Source organism: Camelus bactrianus, unplaced genomic scaffold (genome assembly GCF_048773025.1).
Source record: "Camelus bactrianus isolate YW-2024 breed Bactrian camel unplaced genomic scaffold, ASM4877302v1 HiC_scaffold_9, whole genome shotgun sequence".
Taxonomy (NCBI): Eukaryota; Metazoa; Chordata; class Mammalia; order Artiodactyla; family Camelidae; genus Camelus; species Camelus bactrianus.
In genome coordinates, this window is record NW_027413984.1 from 40,688 (window position 1) to 59,051 (window position 18,364).

At 49.5% G+C, this 18,364-nt stretch overlaps 1 long non-coding RNA gene and 1 other non-coding gene across 2 annotated transcripts; both read left to right on the forward strand.

Annotated features, from left to right (window-relative positions):
* The first annotated feature begins 14,958 nt into the window (after nucleotides 1-14,958).
* On the forward strand, nucleotides 14,959-18,205 carry LOC141577052 (uncharacterized). The gene is made up of 4 exons (XR_012505486.1): nucleotides 14,959-15,151; nucleotides 16,354-16,704; nucleotides 17,695-17,852; nucleotides 17,998-18,205. It is a non-coding gene; the product is annotated as an uncharacterized LOC141577052 (long non-coding RNA).
* Nucleotides 16,531-16,639, forward strand: LOC141577056 (U6 spliceosomal RNA). Its single transcript, XR_012505489.1, has one exon. It is a non-coding gene; the product is annotated as a U6 spliceosomal RNA (small nuclear RNA).
* Nucleotides 18,206-18,364: the final 159 nt, after the last annotated feature.

Sequence of the window (18,364 nt, forward strand, 5' to 3'; positions counted from 1 at the left end):
GAGGGGAAGAGGGAGGGAAGGCGGGGGCTGGCAAACCGAAACCAGGCGAGCGCTCAGAGAACAACGCAGGAATCGGCTTTGGAGTCCGTCCTCTCGAATGCAGGAGGTCTTTCGAAAGCAGACAGGCAAAGCCCAGAAGCTAGAAAAGAAAGGATGAAGACCGCGAACCCCATCGAAGCGGAAAGAGAAATCGATCTCGGCACAGATCGCGACAAAGCCCAAAGACAACAAACGGGCGCGTGGGGAAAACGCACTCGCGGTCGGTCGTGAGAACACGGACGTCAGCACGGCTGACCACAACCGCAGGAAGGAGGAGGGAAAACAAAAAAATGCGGGCGGGGGTTCGGGGGGGCGAGTCGATAGCCACCCGCTCGGTAAATCGAGGTTCAGTGCATCTACACAGAGCAACACTGTGCATGCGCATCCGCGTGTCTGTGTGTGCGTGTGTGTGTCGGTGTGTGTGTTTGACACAGTCAACGTGGACAAGGAAACTGTAGCCCCATCCGAAAAAAAAAAAAAAAGAAAGAAAAGAAAGAAAGGAAAGAAAGAAAGGAAAGAAAGGAAAGAAAGAAAGGAAAGAAAGGAAAAAGGAAGGAAGAAAGGAAGGAAGGAAGGAAGAAAGGAAGAAAGGAAGGAAGAAAGGAAGGAAGAAAGAAAGGAAGAAAGGAAGAAAGAAAGGAAGAAAGGAAGAAAGGAAGGAAGGAAGGAAGGAAGGAAGGAAGGAAGAAAGAAAGAAAGAAAGAAAGAAAGAAAGAAAGAAAGAAAGAAAGAAAGAAAGAAAGAAAGAAAGAAAGAAAGGAAACATGAAAACAAACGACAAAACCCACCACCAAAGGGAAATCAAGTTGTAGAACTACTCTGGGGTTTAAAAACAAAAACAAAAACACCGTAGAAAAAGCACAACCGCAGCCCATCAGGGGTTCCTCTCCTCAACAGTCCAAGAACTCGGTCAACTCCACCTCCTAGAAGCCAGAAAACCAGGGATGAAACACGTGCAGGAGACCCAAACGGACGTTTTCAGTTTAAAAGGAAAAAAAAAATTATTTTTTTCCTCCCCCAAATGGGGGAGGGGGCGAGGGGGAGGATGGAGCGTAGAACTCAGCGGCAGAGTGCCTGCCCAGCACGCGCGAGGTCCAGGGTTCGATCTTCAGGACTTCCGTTCAAGTCAATAAGGAAGTCGGTAAGTCAGGCAATCACTAAGTCAGGCAACAAACCAGCAAAAGAAACGAATTACCTCCCCTCCCCGAATAAACAAACAACCACCGAAAGCAACAACAGCAGCAAGAACCAAAAAAAAAAAAAAAAAGGCCTAAATAAATAAATAAATGTAAGTAAGTAAATAAATAAATAAGTAAGTAAACAAACGAACACAATTTAAAAAAGGGGAAAACGCACACATTTCCGTTTCCAAGAGATATCCGGACAGGCCCAGAACCTGGAATCTCGACAGCAAGTTCCAAAAACAAGCAGAAAGTGCCTGCTCCTGACGGAACACGTGATAGAGACCACCGTTCGAGATGGGGCCGGGTGGGCGGGCTGGCAGGCGGACACAGAGCTCTCGACTCATACCTGACAGACTCCGCTCTCCGACGGAAGACAGAAGGCAACACGGAACAGGGGTTGGTGGTGGGGGCGAGGGGGAGAGGGCGAAACGGAGGTGGAGGAAAGCCATTAGGGAAAACAGGACAGAAGTCCCTCAAAACATTCCACAGAAAACTCCTGGAAGACCCGGCAGTTCCACTACGGGCCCGCGGATGGACGAATGGACAGTGCCACGTGGTCTGGAGAGACCTACACCTAGAGGGGATGATGTTAACTAAGTGACTTAAGTTCGAGAGGGATGTTGTCACTTCGAGGCAGAATCCCCAAGACAATACGCAGGAACACATGCAAGGAAGCTGAAACAGGCTCATGGATACCAAGAAGGAACAATGAGTGCAATGGGTGAGGGAGAGGAAAAAGTACAAGCTTCCAGTTAACTCCAATTAATAAATACACAAATTACGGGAGGTCATGGACAGCAGGGCGAGTAGAGTCAATCCATACTATTGTCATGACGCTGTCCGGTGACTGATCCGTAACCAGACTCATCACGGTGATCATCGTGGAACATGGAAGAATCCCGAATCGCTATGTTGGACACGTGAAAACGGACATCCCCTTGTCAGGTCAATTATGAGAGACAGTAGGAGAGAGAGAGACAGAGAGAGAGAGAGAGAGAGAGAGGGAAAATTCTCACTGTCTTACCGGAAAAAAAAAAAAAAAAAAAAAAAGAGTTCAGTGAGATAAAGAGTGGATGTAGGTGAGGGCAATAGGTGGAGGAGATGAAAACCACGACGGCGACACATGTGCGGCATCCCACACGGTGGCAGTGCAGTGTGATCCTATGCATGCTCAGCCGTCTCCTAGCCACCTCCAAGTTGACATCCAGGGTCATCCTTTTAGGTTTCGTGGCTGCACTTTCGTCTGTCTCGGGCAATACTCTCCCTTGATTTTCCATGGGGGAAGGGAGGTGGGGTGGCCGGGCGGGCCACACCACGACACACCGCGTCGCGCGTGACCTGGAAAACAGATACACACCCGCCCACCACCCACGGGCTCCGAAATCGGTCACTGGTCACGACGCACACTTCGTCGGTCCCTTACGGAGCGATGGCGGACCAAACAGGCAGCGGCCAACTTTGTCGTGCACACAATGACGGTTCGTCCCTCGTGGAAACAAACTGATGACGAGACAGCGTGGTCAGGGGGCGGGTGTCCTTTCAGGAAGACAGAGTCATTGAAAGTCCCGCACACGGGAACTGTGCCAAGGGAGATCTCCATCACCCTACCCAACCCTGATCCAAATTCTCGTTCGGGCAGCTAAGGGTCAAGGTCAAAGTTTCTTTCTTCCCGGGGCAGGGGTCCTTTTGGGCCTCGATGGTTGTTCAACTGGAGAGATCACCCTTGGGCTGCATATACACTTCGGGGTGGTCCATAGGGTTCCACGACAGTCCCGCCACCAGGCAGGTGGTTCCACCTGATGAAACCGGTCTGGTCTTTCGTTCCAGGAAGACAAAGGTCCGTGGCTGAAGCCAACGAGAAACCCAGGGTGTGAGTCCGGAGCGCCACCAGTCAGGAAGATGTCTAGGCGTCGGGCTCGAAGAGGCTCGGGTGGCCTGAAAAACGCATGCGGGTTCAGGTCCACTTTCTGAGTGGCCTCCACAGCAACGGGCAGGAGGAGGGTCTCGAGAGGGGACATGGCAGTGACCTCTCTCCAGCGGATGTCCAGCTGCTCAGCCCGGCTCGGCGGGGCTTCAGGGAAAGGGCGGCTTTGGTTCTCGAGGATGCCAAGTCCAAAGCGGGAGAACCATGGGCAACGGGAGTCGGAAGAGCGTTGGCCAACCATCGGAGAAAACTCGAAGCACGCGTGACGTGGCCCAGCGTATCAGTGGAAGGCGGGGCGGGGCGGGGAGGGGGAGGGTGGCGGGAAGCACGCAAAGATGATGACACAGAACCGCATTCTCATCTCTATCACGCTGTACGAGAGTTTCCACTGAGACATGCTCCCCTTCCCCTGGTCTCTCCAAGGACGCGCATTTCTACCAAAAAATCACCCCCATTCAGACTTGTCGGCTGGCCAGATCAGCATACTTCCATGAAATTCGGCCTGAAGAGGGACAGACGTCCACAAAGCATAGCCATCGCCCCTAGAGGCTCTCGGACACCCGCTCTGCTGGAACGTTTCCTAAGGACGGCAGACGAAGACGGTCTCCACATGCTTTCCAGGAGACGTTCCTCAGAACGAGACCGTGACTGTTCCGAAGCCCGAATCGGTCACAGCAAATGTTCACGAGGAAGTCACGGTGAACCATCTGGGACACCAGTCTTTCCCAACCGGTCCACGTAGGGACATGATTTGGTCCTAGCCAGAAACAGACACTTTCTCCTCACAGCATCCTTTTATTTTAATATAATTTAATTTAATTTATTTTATTTTATTTTATTTTATTTTATTTTATTTTATTTTATTCTGTTTCATTTTGTTTTGTTTTATTGTATTGTATTGTATTGTATTGTATTGTATTGTATTGTATTGTATTGTATTGTATGTTTACATATGTACGTATGTAAGTAAGTATGTATGTATTCCGGTCTGTCTGTCTGTCTGTAGGTCCATCCATCCTCCGAAGGTATACCAGTCATGTCGGCCAACACACTGACAGATCTCGAGTCTTTTCTGTCAGAAAGATATTAAAGCACGTCCCCTTCGACTCATGGAGCCAGGAACGAACGCTTCCGTATCTCATCTTCTTTGGAAACGATCTAAACATTCCAGGGACGTCGCCAGATGCTTCAGTTGCAAGGGACCAAAAACTACGTGGAGGAGGCACCAATGTTTCAGAGATGGACCGCCTCCCCCCCCCCCACACACACACTACCCCCTCGGACTGCTTGGGGTGTGAACACTTCCTGAGACTTGAGACCGAGCCAACCATCGCTCCCAGACTCTTTTTTTTTTTTTTTTTTTTTTTCCTGGCTGACACGTTTCATGACAGAGATAACCCACAGGAACTTAATGGATTCGGGGTAAACCTAGGGAGGCGAAAAGTTTCACCTCGAATGCTGCTCGTCACAATCAAGACATGGCTCTTTTCACGAGACCGATCCCTTGACATTTGCTTTTCTGGATGAAAGGATCTGTCCTAGATCATGTCAACCTGAAGGAAAACATTTGGGTTCCTTCCTGTTCGCATTCCCTGCCTGCATGTTCCCTTGAAAACCAGTTCCATAGAGCTCTTTCATGAATGAACTCTGGCAAGTGTATGTGGAGGAAGAAACATGCCAGGCCTACAAGCCGGGGACATACACAAGTGCCTACATGCATACATGCATACATGGGACCGGGCCCTTTCCAGATCCTTGGACGGCAGTACCATAGAAATGAGGATGGCTTCCACAAGACTCTCAGGCAAGCCAAGCTCTTTTGCGAAAGCGATAGCTTGTGCACAAAGGAGAAGGTGGCATGAGGGGAGAGGGAGGGGGAGTGCCAGCTCCCTGAGCAGCAGGGGCCATGCTTTTCTACCTAAAGGAAGGGCTTTGTCTCAGGATCACTGATCACTTCCATAAATCATCCGATATCTTGGATCGGCCGCAGGCGGCTCCAGGGTGAAGAGCCATCGCCCCAGGCTCTGTGGGGAGTAGAGAAGACTTCCGTGAGGGGAAAGAAACGCATGAGAATTTTCTGCAAGAAAGCTCAGGAACAGATAATGTAAACACGGAGAGTTGAGCTTCCTGTCTCGTGACAACTAGGTCTACTGGGTCATGTCACAGAGAGCAAGCGAATCCTTTATTCCCCTGAGCCTTTTTCTTTTTCTTTCTCTATCTTTCTTTGTTCTTTGTTCCCTTTAGAGTGTGTGTGTGTGTGTGTGTGTGTGTGTGTGTGTGTGTGTGTGTGTGTGTGTGTGTGTGTCTCTGTCTGTGTGTGTGTGTGTGTGTCTGTGTGTGTGTCTGTGTGTGTCTCTGAAACTCAGGTACTGCCCTGTCTCATACAGACGAGACCAGCAGATCGACATGACCAGAGATTTTGTAGCTTTCATTTAAAAACTATAGGTCACTCACGAGTCGGGTAGGACGGGTGCTGTGTCCAGCGCAGCTCGGGACCGTGTCTGAGGACGGGCGACGCAAGAATTAAGAAACAAAGAGACCAAGTAAAGAGCGAAAATGGGACCAGGGGACTCAAGGTCTCGTGGATCTAGAGTGCCAAAAGCCTGGTCGACATCCTGTTTATTGGGAGTATACGGCTCAGGGAAAAAAAAAAAAAGAAATGCGATCAAAGAGGTGGGGCTTTAGATATTTCATGCCAGAAGCACGAAGTTCTGCTTGCTGGCTAACTGATTCATTTCAGGCCTATCCCTTCCAGGAACAATCACCCTCCTCGGGGGATGCAAAATTTCTAAGTGTATCCTGTGATTGCCTCTGGGACATCTCGAGATAGCAAATATTTCCCCGGGGTTAAACCACATGCTTTCCTGCCAGAACCAAGTTCTGTTAATGGATGATCTGGCTTCCCATGACCGTCCATTGTTTTACCCTAAGGAAATATCTGCCATCTGTTGCGCCCTCACGGTCAATCTCAGGATTGCCCCTCACACAATTTCTTGAGCATCATACATGTTATAGGTCATCGACTGTGTAAAACATGAAAACAAAGCAGGCGTGTGCATTTTTAAGCAAGTAAGTGTGAATGTAAGATTTTACGCTCATGGAAATGCTGGTGCAGCTTGGTTTCTAGTTGCTGGTTCTCCAGCAGCTTGTTTCCCAGCAGACGCGTAGGACACTAGAGAACCCACTCACTCAGAAAGAACCGATGGGACGGGTAAGGTTTTTCGGCTCGGAGGGTGAAAGCTTTTAAACTCTGTGTGGAAAAAAGACGTTTCAGGTGTATATTTCTCCTTAAGAAGGCTGCGAATTAGAGTTTCGATGAGGGAGACCACGCAGCAGTGTGTACGTTTAAAAAGGCCTCCGCGTGCCCCTCCCCACCCTTTTTTGTTTGTTTGTTTCTTCCATTCGGTTTCAGGTTCTACCTGATTCAGCCCCCTGGCCTCAGTCTCAGGCCACTGTGGGCTATGCAGACAGACGTTTCTGACGTTGTCGAGATGGACAAGATAAGGAGGGTTCCCCCCAGAGAACTGGGCCGCTGCTTCTATGAGATCAAAAAGCTGACCTACTCATCCAGTTCTATGTTTAGAAATTTGCTCCTTTCTGGGAAAGCGTAGAGCTCTGCGGTAGAGTGCGTGCTCAGCATGCACAAGGCCTTGGGCTCAGTCCCCAGTACCACCACTGAAAACGTATAATAAATCTAAATAATTAATTGAAACGTAGATAAAGACACCTAATGACCCGTCCCCCCTCCAAAAAGATAAAAACTTCTTGTTAAAAAATTTTATTTTATTTTATTTTTTTATTTTTTTAGTTAAAAAGGCAGGAGGAGGACGAGGACGAGGACGAGGAGGACGAGGATGAGGAGGAGAAATTAGCTTCTTTCCAACAAGGAGATTTCCAGGTCAAATGGAGAGCCAAATATTTCTATGTTCTAAAACTTCAGCTTTCCACGTATCCTGGCGTCAAAACGTCGGCACGGGTAAAGATTGTTCATCATTCTGTGACTATGCACTTCCTGCATTTTGGAGTGTTCATCTGTCCTTTCTCTTAGGAATAGATGATCATCAGAAATAGCAGTTCTGTTGATTAAACCCCCTTTTAACATATCGTTGTTTCCTGGTCACTAAAGTTACCTAATAATCACTTCACAGTCTATGGAAGTCAAATCATTGTGCTGTACACCTGAAACTGATAGAGGGCTGTATGTCAAACCTATGTCAATAAAACTGAAAAAAGAAAAGAAGAAGAAGAAAAGAAAAGTCTGCTTGCTCGGGGCATCCGGTAAAGGCCCTCTTTCTGAGCGCACAAGTCAACCTCGGGCCGATTCACCCTGTCCCTGAAGAAGGGCAAAAATCCTCCACTCTATCTCCCGTTAGGTCCTGGACACTAGCCAGAGTTCCTCCTCCCTCAACCCCCACCCCGTTCCTGCGTCACACTGTGTGGGCTCAGGCACACAACCTATCGCTTTCCTTTAGCGTGTGGAATGAATATCGCCCGAAGGGAATTTCCTTTGTTGTCGTTTAAATAAACTGACGTGTTAATAAGTGCTCTGGAGGGACACATTCCCTTTGACCTGATCAGCCATAGTGACATCCCATGACCCAGGAGTGTACAATATCATGGATTGGAAAGGATCTTAGAATTCAGAAATCATGGTGACGTGGGTCTGATGACCTAGCTGGCTCCATACAAACCAAGAGATGAAGGTGCCCAACATTTTCACTCGATGCTGCCTAAGTTCTTGACAGTCACTTTAAAAAAGGAAAAGGAAAATTTGCATGGCACGCTTAGTTTTGAGAATGCTATCTGACTGCATGGTGGAACGCAAGGAAAAGCTGTGACGCTCGCCCACGGTATCGAGAGAAACGCAGAACCGTGTTTCTGGTAGCTTTCTTCACCGCTGCGCAAAGGCGGGAGCGACCGCTACCTCACGCAGAGGAGGAGAGGACGGGTTTCTCGGCCCCGTCACGCAATGCCAGGCAGAAGAAGCCTTCTCCGATGAGACAGAAGCGTGTCAAAGCGCATCCCTGCGTCGAAGGCTTCGGTTTCCCGGGGAAGGGGGTCGAGCCGAGGGACCCAGGCCCCCACGTCAGTCAGTCTTTCACTGGATTCACTGGCCTCGCTGTTACTCCTCAGCGATGGCCCCTCAGATTGCTCTCGTGTGTCTTTACCTTCTGGCTTTAGGAAGGACTTTAAACTTCGGCTGAGGGGCGGGACACCCAGAAGGGTTCTTTCAGTTCACCCCAGCTTAGGTATTGCCATATCCAGCACGTTGGTTTTCATCCCATCGTGGACCTACCTACCGGAGAGTTTCGCTGCTTAAAAGTCCCCTGTGCTCCACCTATTCATCAACAACCCCCCGCCACAACACACACACACCCACACCCACACCCACACCCACACCCACACCCACACCCACACCCCCACACACACACACACCCACACAGACAACCTTCACCACCACCACCCCCGACCCCACTCATCTTTTCACCCTCTCTGGGGCTTTTGCCCTTTTGAGAATGAATGTCATCCAGAGCCGGTACCCTACAGGATGCCACCTTTTCAGATTGGCTTCTTTCAGGGAGTCAGGGGCACGCAGAAACGGCCCCGCCTGTCTCCCACAGGTCTCTCGGCTCCACGGGTCCCTGGTTTCCTTTTTAGAGCCAAATCACATGCTGTGGCACGGACCTAGCCCGGGCGACGTGTCCCTTCACCTCTTGAAGGACGCGTCTGTCCCGGTCGCCTCCACGGTTCCGGCAGTGATGAAGCAAGCCCCTCCACACCCCACCCCCACCCCCACCCCGCCCACCGTCCAGGTCCGTCCGCGTTCAGGTGTCCGCGTGGACGGAGCCCCGAGGGCTAGGCCTCAGGGTGAGAGTGGTATGGCGGGTGGCAGGTGGCGCACTGAAGGGTCCCAAATCCGGAGGATGCCGGCAAGGAAGGTCGCCAGGTCAAAACCTTCCTTCCCTCCCTCCGTCTCCTTAGGGTGGATGGCTGGGCCCGTGAATTCAGAGAGGACACGAGACACATGCTGTGAGCCGAGATTTCCAAGCCAGGAGACCTGGTGGAGGGTAAAGAAACGAGTTGATTGGGGGGGGCGGGGGCGATGGGGGGGGGGCTCTTAGGACTGCAGCCCAGGAGACACAGATGCAAGAAAGAAGCACTGGAAGTGTGTGTCATCAGACTACCCCACGGGGCAAGTGGAGAAGGGGAAACGAAAGAAAACACACCACAAGAGCAAGGCGGGAACTTTGAAACGACCAGGCTGCGGCTAGCAGCTGCTGGCAGATTTGTTTTTGAAACCGGTTGGTGGTGCCCTTGAGCTTGATACAGTTCTGACCACTCATGCCCCCCCTCCCCCCATTGATGCCGGTGTCGGGACCCAGGGGAGGCCACCCCAAACATGTATGTGCCTCCGTGGCACACGGATGGGTTAGAAATGAGAGTGACCGAAGAAGCCGAGGGGCCAGCAGACGCAAGAGGGACCCTCAGACTCTTCTTTCTGTCTCCCTGAAAGCGGGAAATCGATCACTTCCGTGGAGGGTGCCCTCCCTGCATCTGGACTTAGGAAAACACCCTGATCACCCACTGAGAGCCTTCAGGCCCCGGAAGCCTAGAGAAACCAACCAACCTCGTGACTTCTTTCAGGGGCTTCCCCCCCTCCCCAAAACCCAAACTCCGTCTCGATTCTTCACGGACGGGTCACCCAAAACCAAAGGCTCTCAGCCCGGCCCATTTCGCACAAAGGGCTGATTTCTTGTCCTAAAACGGAGAAAAGCTGCCTGCTTCGGGGACATGAGTGCTTGAATGAAAGACAGTAGGTTCCCTGTCGCTCCTGCTCAACGATCCGTCTGGGGTCCATTTTTGGATCAGTCCAGCCCAGAGAACTCAAGATGTGTAGAGGGAGGGGACAACGTCCCCCTCCCTGAAACAGGACTATGTCTGCAACAAAGTTCCTCCCACTGGCCGTCCAGCTCCATTTTGGATGACTGAATCCTGGTTCACCTCATTTGGGTGTTTTGTTTTTGTTTCTGTTTCTGTTTTTGTTTTTGTTTTTGATTAATAGACTTTATTTCCTAGAGCAGTTTCAGGCTCACAGCAGAATTGAGCAGAAAATACAGAGAGTTCTCACATAGCCCTCCCCACCCACACATATATCCTCCACTCCCCTCAACATCTCTCATCAGTGTGGCCTATTTGGTAAAACTGATGATCCGACATGGACACGTTATTATCCATCAAAGTCCATAGTTTACAGGACGGTTCACTCTTGAGGTTGTACGTTCTATGGGTTTTGACAAATGTACAATGACATGCAGCCACCACTATGGTATCCTACAGAATAATTTCATCGCCTTAAAAATCCCTCACGCTGCATCTGTTCATTCCTCCTTCCCTCCCTCTCCCCAAACCCCTGGATACCATGATCTTTTGATTGTTTCTAGAGCTTTGCCTTTTCCAGGATGTCATTTGGTTGGAATTGTACAGTTGGTAACAATTTTCAGACCGGTTTCTTTGATTTAGTAAGATGTCTTTTAAGTTTCTTCCATGTCTTTCACGGCTTGATAGCTAATTTCCTTGTCTTTCGTTCTTTTTTATTTATTTATTTTTTTAAAATGTTTTTACTGCACATATATTTTTAATTTACATATATGTACTGTTCATTGTTTCCAGGAAGGTTTAGAGCTTTAGCTTTTTAAACTTACATACTTATCAAAGGAATAAAGCCAACCACAAAAGAAGAATGAATTCAAAAAGATACACACACCCTGCTATTAGCAGCAACATCATTTATGATTGCCAAGATACGGAAGCATCCTAAGTGCACATCAATATTTGAATAGATAAAGAAGAGGGGACACACACACACACACACACACACACACACACACACATACACACACGTAATGGAATACAATTCACCCATGAGAAAGAAGGATATTTTGCCATTTGTGGCCCTTCCTTTCCTTTTTTTTTTCCCCCCTCCACTTTAAAAACCAGAATTTTATAACTGGGATAAACACTTCCATTGAGTCAAAAACAGTAAAATGCCTAGAAATAAACTTAATCGAGGAGGTTATCTATACTCCAGAATCTGAAATGACACAAAGAAATGGAAAGATGCCTTGTGCTCTTGCATTGGAAGAATCAATACTATCAACATGGCCACACAATCCAAAGCAATCCGCAGGTTCCATGCAACCCCTGTCAAAATACTCACGACATTCCTCACAGAACTAGAACAAACAATTTCAAAATTTTTAAGGAACAACGGAAGACCCTAAACAGGCAAAGCAATCTTTCGAAGGTCTCCTCTCCCTCCCTCCCTCCCTCCCTCCCTCCCTCTCTCTCTCTCTCTCTTTCTCTCTCTCTCTCTCTCTCTCCCTCCCCCCCTCTCTCCCCCTCTCTCTCTCCCTCTCTCCCCCCCTCCCTTTCTCTGTCATCTTTTTGTTCTCTTTTCTTAGGATTTGATGACTTGAGACCATCCTTTATCATTCCTTGTAAAGCCGGCTTGATGGTGCTGAAATCTTGTAGCTTTTGTTTATCTGTGAAGCTTTTGATTTCTCCCTCAAATCTGAACGAGAGCCTTGCTGAATAGAGTATTCTTACCTGTCAGTTTTTCCCTTTCATCACTTTAAGTATGTTGTGCCACCCACTTCTGGCCTGTAGAGTTTCTGCTGAAAAATCAGCTGATAACCTTACGGGAGTTCCCTTGTATGTTATTTGTTGCTTTTCTCTCGTTCATTTTAATATTTTCTCCTTATCCTTAATTTTGGTCAATTTGATGACGATGTGCCTCGGTGTGTTCCCGTATGGTACTCTCTGCACTTCCACCTCATTTGGTTATTTAAAGGATCTTCAGTCTGTTCAATTCATAGGAGAGAACTTCCACGTGTATTTCTTCTCGTTTTATGAAACAAAGAAGGACCCAGGAAACTGGCAAAACATAAATGCTTTTCTATTGGGTTGAGCAAAGACAGGCCCTGGCCGGGGACGGGGGGGGGGTGCTGGAGGGTCGGGGGGGCGGTGTAGAGAAGGATATAGATCATTGTTAGATTGCCTGCTTAGCATGCATGATGCCCTGGGTTCAATCCCCAGAACCACCATTAAAATAAATAAATAACCTAATCAAACCCATCCCCCTCCTCCCCCCCCCAAAAAAAAGAAGGAGAAAAGAGTGAGAGACAGAGACAGAGACAGACCATCGGGAAAAGTAGCTGCACTAATACTTCCAAGAAACAGGACAACATAAAGATAATGGAAGAAATGCTGGATAGTGAACAGCCACGGGTGGTTGGCACAGACCCATAGCTTCTGGACTCGCTAAAAAAAAAAAAAAAAAAAAAAAAAAAGAATATGAGAATCATATGGATCAGGAGATTGGGTCTGAATTTTGTGCCGTTTGACTTGTGCCAGTTACAAAGGTCATGCACAAGGAAGATGACTGGCTACTTTATTGTCTGAAATGAGACACTTGAAAGTGAAAGGAGGTGCTATACAATCGTGCCTGGACTGGGATTTTTCTAAGGGAGCCCAAATCCTTTACAATATATATCATGTTTTCAAAAATGAATATCATTCCTGGACAACATTTAAGCAATTATTTTCTGTGTTATCAGTAAACATTTTTAAAAAATCAGTAAGAAAGGAAGAGGGAGAGAGAAAGAGAGAGAACAGGAGTAACTATACGCGCGCGTGCGTGCATGCATGTGTGTGTGTGTGTGTGCGCGCGCGTGTGCGCGCACGTGTGTTGAGGTGGGGGCCTAAAAGAGGGTGAGGATTCTTTTCATCGAGGTCTGTTTGTACAGAATTCTCTCCTTCTCCGCTTTACACTGTGAAGGAAAAGCCCAGCTGGGATAACAAGCTAAGTCGCAAATCTAAGTGTAACAAGTGTCGGATTACTGATCTGAGTTCTGCTGGGCTAACTCGTAAATCTAAATTAATAAGTGCCGGTTTGCTGATTCCCTGTTCATATTTTGCTAGCCAGCTGGATTTTCAAAGAGACATATCTGGCCTTGAAATGTTGGTTTGCTGCCTCACTGCCTCTACTTTCGTGATAATGATGTTGCTAAAGCTATTGCGTGCCTATTGGCCGAATACCCCAAGCTGGTACTTAACCCTATAAAACCTCACGTGCACGTCTTGGAGGTGCTCAAGGCTTAGGAGCAGAAGCCCCTCTGAGCCCGCCGGCGTAATAAATCTGAGTACTCCAACCCTCCGAGTGGTGCTTGTTTCTTGGCCGGCCTGTCATTTCCATAACAGCACCGTTGACAATAAGAACGTCACTCTCGTTCCGGCATAAAGAAGACATCTGGGGAGGGTGGGGTGGGGGGTGGGGTGTAGATCTATGTTATGTCCTGATTCCAGGAAGGAAAGGGGCAAGGGTCAGCGTGCCCTTCTTTCTGGGGTATCTGTCTGTTCGCTTTTGGTGTTCGGCTGGTTTGGTTATTTCAGCTTTCTGTTTGGTTCCTTTCACAGATCCAGTGGCTCAAAACAGCATTCTGATTTTCTTTTCTCCTGGGGTTTGGTTTTTGATAGGTAGAGGGACAGGGCCCACGCAGGGGTGGGGGTGGGGGGTCACTGTGCCGGAGAAAGGGAGGCGGCTGTGGTGAAATCATCGAGCAGAGGGGATTTCTACGAGAGGGACTCTCCGAAGTGAATGGGGTCCAAGGAGATCAGCAGGGTTTCTGTGTGCTCGTTTGGTTTTGTTCGTGCGTGTGTTTGTTTTTTCTGGACGAGGCCAAAGAACTCTTCAGGTGGAGGTGTGTGTCCAAAGGGTCTGACAGGATGGGAGGATGCGGGGCGAGTCAGTCCATGTGCCCAGAAAGAGAGAGAATCTGTCATAGCTGAGACTCAGGCCTTTTTCAGACCTAGGCCCAGAGAGCAGTTCGGCTCCGAGCATTCACGGAGAAGTTCGCCGCCACCTCAGTCCTGTCCCCCACCCCCGCCCTCCCCCACGCCTCAGCCCCCAGTGAAGGAGGAATCATGAAGTGGCCGCACTTAGGCTAAGCCAATTTTTGGCTTTATGCTTACTGCTTGCTTTTAGAACGATCAGCAAACTCGACTGACCAGACACCGCTCCCAGCTCCAGGCCCACTGTTAAAAACAGCTAAAGTTGTCGATTCTAACTGTTTGATTTGACCTTCCTCTGATCGTTCAACTTGACAATCATGTTTGGCGTCTGAGTCTTTCCCCAGGAAGGGAGTCACGGGAGGATAAGCTCAGGAGAACGACCAGCCCCCTCCCACCCCCCACCCCCCACCCCGAGTTCCTCCGTGGCGCTGGTGCCGCCGGGTGAGTCTGACCAGATAAAGAAGGTCACGGGCTGATGACCTACTAGACCACCAGGAGGTCCCATGTTATCAGACACTCATCCAGATTTAGGAGGAAGTTTCATCAGAGACCCTTGTTGATCATGAGCACCTTTTGTGCTCCCGCCTGTTGTGATTCCCTTTCATGCTCCAACCTGTTCGTCCACAGAAGCATGAAACCCCAACCCCAAGACGGGTTCACAGTTTGGAGGGCACTAGCCTGCTGTGAGTCCCCTTTGCCCAGCAAAGCAATCAAGCTGCCTCTTTTCTTCTAAACTCTAAGACCCTGTCTCTGGGTTATTTGGCTCGTCAGGGACGGGGTGGGGGAGGGCGATCTTTCGGCAACACCCGCAGAAGTTTCCCTGAGTGGCAGGAACCAGCGTGGCCCTCAGGCCTCAGCCCCGCAGGCAGGCAGGCAGGCAGGCAGGCAGGCAGGCAGGCAGGCAGGCAGAGTTGGAGCGACCGTTGGTCCCGCCCCCGCCCGCGCACCACCCCCCCCCCCCGCCCCCGCCGCTGCTTCCGCCGCCGCCGCCGCCGCCACCGCCGCCGCCGCCGCCGCCTCCCAGGCCTTCTCCACCGATCGGTCCCAAATCGACTGACTGTCTCCTGGAAGCGGGGGCGGGGACGTCAGGAGGATCCATTCGGCAGGGCCTCGTTCAATCGCTTCATTCAAATGCAGAAAGCTCTGTGCTCAGGTCAGAGCCTTTGACTTGGCCTCCGGCTCCTCTCTGTTGAACGGCTTTTGTTCTTTGGTTTCAATTTCCCCACCCTTAGGCCACCCCGTCCCAACTGCACGGAGGGAGGCGGGAGGGAGGGGGAGAATCTCGCCTGGTCTCAGGCCAAAGGAGTCCCCTCCTTTTCCTAATCTGGGTAAACCCCACTACACCGTTTGAGAATCATGGAAGGGCATGGAAGCAGACCTCTGACTTGATAGATTCCTCTGGGATGGGAGACTTTAAAAAAACAAAATTCTTTTTCCCCTGCTTCCAGGGAGGCAGAAAGGAGGGCCAGAGTGTTCCTCTTGCCTCGGGCAGTTCTTTGTTTGTTTCTTTCTTTCTTTTGTTAAATCATTTTTTTTTTCCTTTTTTTCTTCCAGTTTTATTGAGACAGAGTTGACATACAGCAGTGTATACTTTGGGGGGGGGCGGGCGGGGAGAGGAATTCGATTTTATGTATTTATTTTTGACCGGAGGTACTGGGGATTAAACCCAGGACCTTGTGCTTGCTTGCTAAGCACACACTCTACCACTGACCTATACCCTCCCCCTTGGCCAGTTGTGAAGTCCCTTTCATTCAGCATAGTCCATCGGGCACATTTTGGGGCAGCCTACTCTGGACCCCAACATTTCCCTATTCTGTAACTTCCCTGGAAGTTTTACACATTAAAAGCTGGGCTGTTGACTGTGCATGTGCGTCCATGCGTGTGTGCGTGCGTGCGTGTGGTGTGGGGGCAGGAGGGAGGGAATAGTTTCCTAGAGGGCCTGCGTTTCATGGACCCAGTTTCTTAGTTCTGAGAACAGGTCTGTTCAAGGAAACAGTTGTAGTATCTCGTCTCAGGAGGCGGTGGTGTCGATGGGCTTCTGAAGCTAGGCCTAGGGAGCAAGCAGTCAGGTATCGCCTAAGAGGCACTTGTGTGGAAAACCAAAGTACAGCACAAAGGTTAATCATTGGAGCAGATGAGAAACCAGATTCAGGGCCGGGAGTAGGGGGTCAGTCTGGTAGGAGATTTCCACACATCGGGGTCATCGAAACGGCTCGAGCAGTTTGAAATGCCTCTGATGATGTCCTGGGGTGTTCGGCTCAACTCTCTGAGCGGCTCCTCCAAAAACAGGCCCTAGGATGGTTTCCACAGGAGCTGTTGTGGCCATTTCTCTGACGTTTACCTCCCGTTGTCCAGCTTCAGTCTGCAGGGCTTCAGGAGACGGAGCATTTTAGTACTCAATGATGCCAAGACAAAAGGGTGAGAGAAAATGGGAAACGTTCGTGGAGATGGTCCTAGGCAGATAGTGGAGGCAACTAGAAGACCTTCAGTCTCTGGGCCGGCTTTCAGGTTGAGACAAAAACCCTAAGGCAAGCGCTTGCTGCCACAGCACATCGACTAACACGGGAACCATCCAGAGAAGATCAGCACGGCCCCTGAACGTGGACGACACACGCACATACGTGAAGCGTTCCGTAGCTTTAGTGATGTCAGTCACCCAGAGGAAGACAGATATCCTATGCCATCACTTCTAGGTGGGATCTGAAAGTAAGTCAAGACACCCATCCATACATAAATAACTCCATTTTAAAAAGACTCCAAGGAACCTATTTACAAACCAGAAACAGACTGGACTCGCAGACATGGAAAAGAAACCGATGGTTAACACAGGGGACAGGGTAGGGTGGAGGAACGGGGGAGGGCAGAGGGATAAATCAGGAGTTTGGGATTAGCAGATATAAACCACCCTATACAAACTAGGTACACAAGTAGGTCCTACTGTCTAGCACAGGGAACTATGTTCAATAGCTTGTAATAACCTATCCTGAAAAAGTATACGTGTGTGTGTGTGTGTGTGTGTGTGTGTGTGTGTGTGTGTGTGTGTGTGAATAAGTGAATCACTATGCCGTACGTCATAAATGAACACAACATTGTAAGTCAACTATACTTCCATTGACAGAGAGTTCCTACAATAAACAGGCAGGCAGGCAGGCAGGCAGGCAGGCAGGCAGACAGACACAGACACAGACACAGACACACAGACACACAGACACACAGACACACACACAGACACACAGACACACACACACACACACACACACACACACACACACACACACACACCCCACAGACACAGGGGAACCCTAAGGAAAACGAGTAGCACTAGTATCTCTTATCCATGCATGTCTATCCCAGTTTAATGGAAACCTAAGTTTTTGCCTCCAAGTCAATGATGCTAATAACTCTGCTGCCAAGAATAGAAAAATCCTCACGGAGGATTTCTGAATCCCAGAAGGGTCAGGGAGGGAGAAAAAGAGAAAGGATTCCATTCTGCTGACAGAGGTATGATAGTTACCATGTGGGTGTCCGCCTCTAAAAGGGAAGGAAGGGGAAAAAACAAAAGTTTATTTTCCCTTGTATCTGAAAAGAAAAAAATTTAAAACTCAATCCTCTTGGAGACAAGAAGTCGTACACACCTCATGTCACTGATTCTCCTCCTCCACCTCCTCCTCCTCCTTCCTCTACTTCTTCTTCTAGTCTATATCTCCCATGGATTCTGACGACCTTGCCTGATGATGGCGGGTGATGGGGGCAGAGATCGATCCTTCTGAGAAGTAAGTTGGCAAGCGCTTTAGTGAAGCCTCGTAGGATTTACCCAGCGAAGCGGGTGCCTTCGTCCCTGGAGGCTGCGGAAAGTATGTCCCCAAGTCACATACGCATGTGTTTGTCTTTTGTTGTCGTTGTTGTTGTTGTTGGTGGTGGTGGTGGTGGTGGTGGTGGTGGTGTGTGTGTGTTTGTTTGTTTGTTTATTTGTTTGTTTGTTTGTTTGTTTGTTTGTAGCAGTGTCCTGGCCATGCTGATGGCATCAGGCTTGCAGCGGGGGAAGGAAGGCTTCAACCCCTTTGGAAGTCATACCTACCATCCCAAGAACGTCTGGATGACCCCTACTATGTGGCAGTTGAATGGGGGCCAGTTACTGGGGTTCAGCGTGTCCAGAGAGAGGAGGTCTGAGGCCTCTGGGGACAAAAAGTTTGTACGTATGTATGTATGTATGGCCAGTTGACTGTTTTTGCGGTCCTATAGGAATCTTCCTGCCCCTGTCTATTGAACAATGGGAGTCATCTTCCAAGTGCCCTGACACCAGACACCACGGTGGGTGAAGGAATGCGGGTGGGGTGGGGGTGGGTGGGGGAGGTCATCCAGGAAG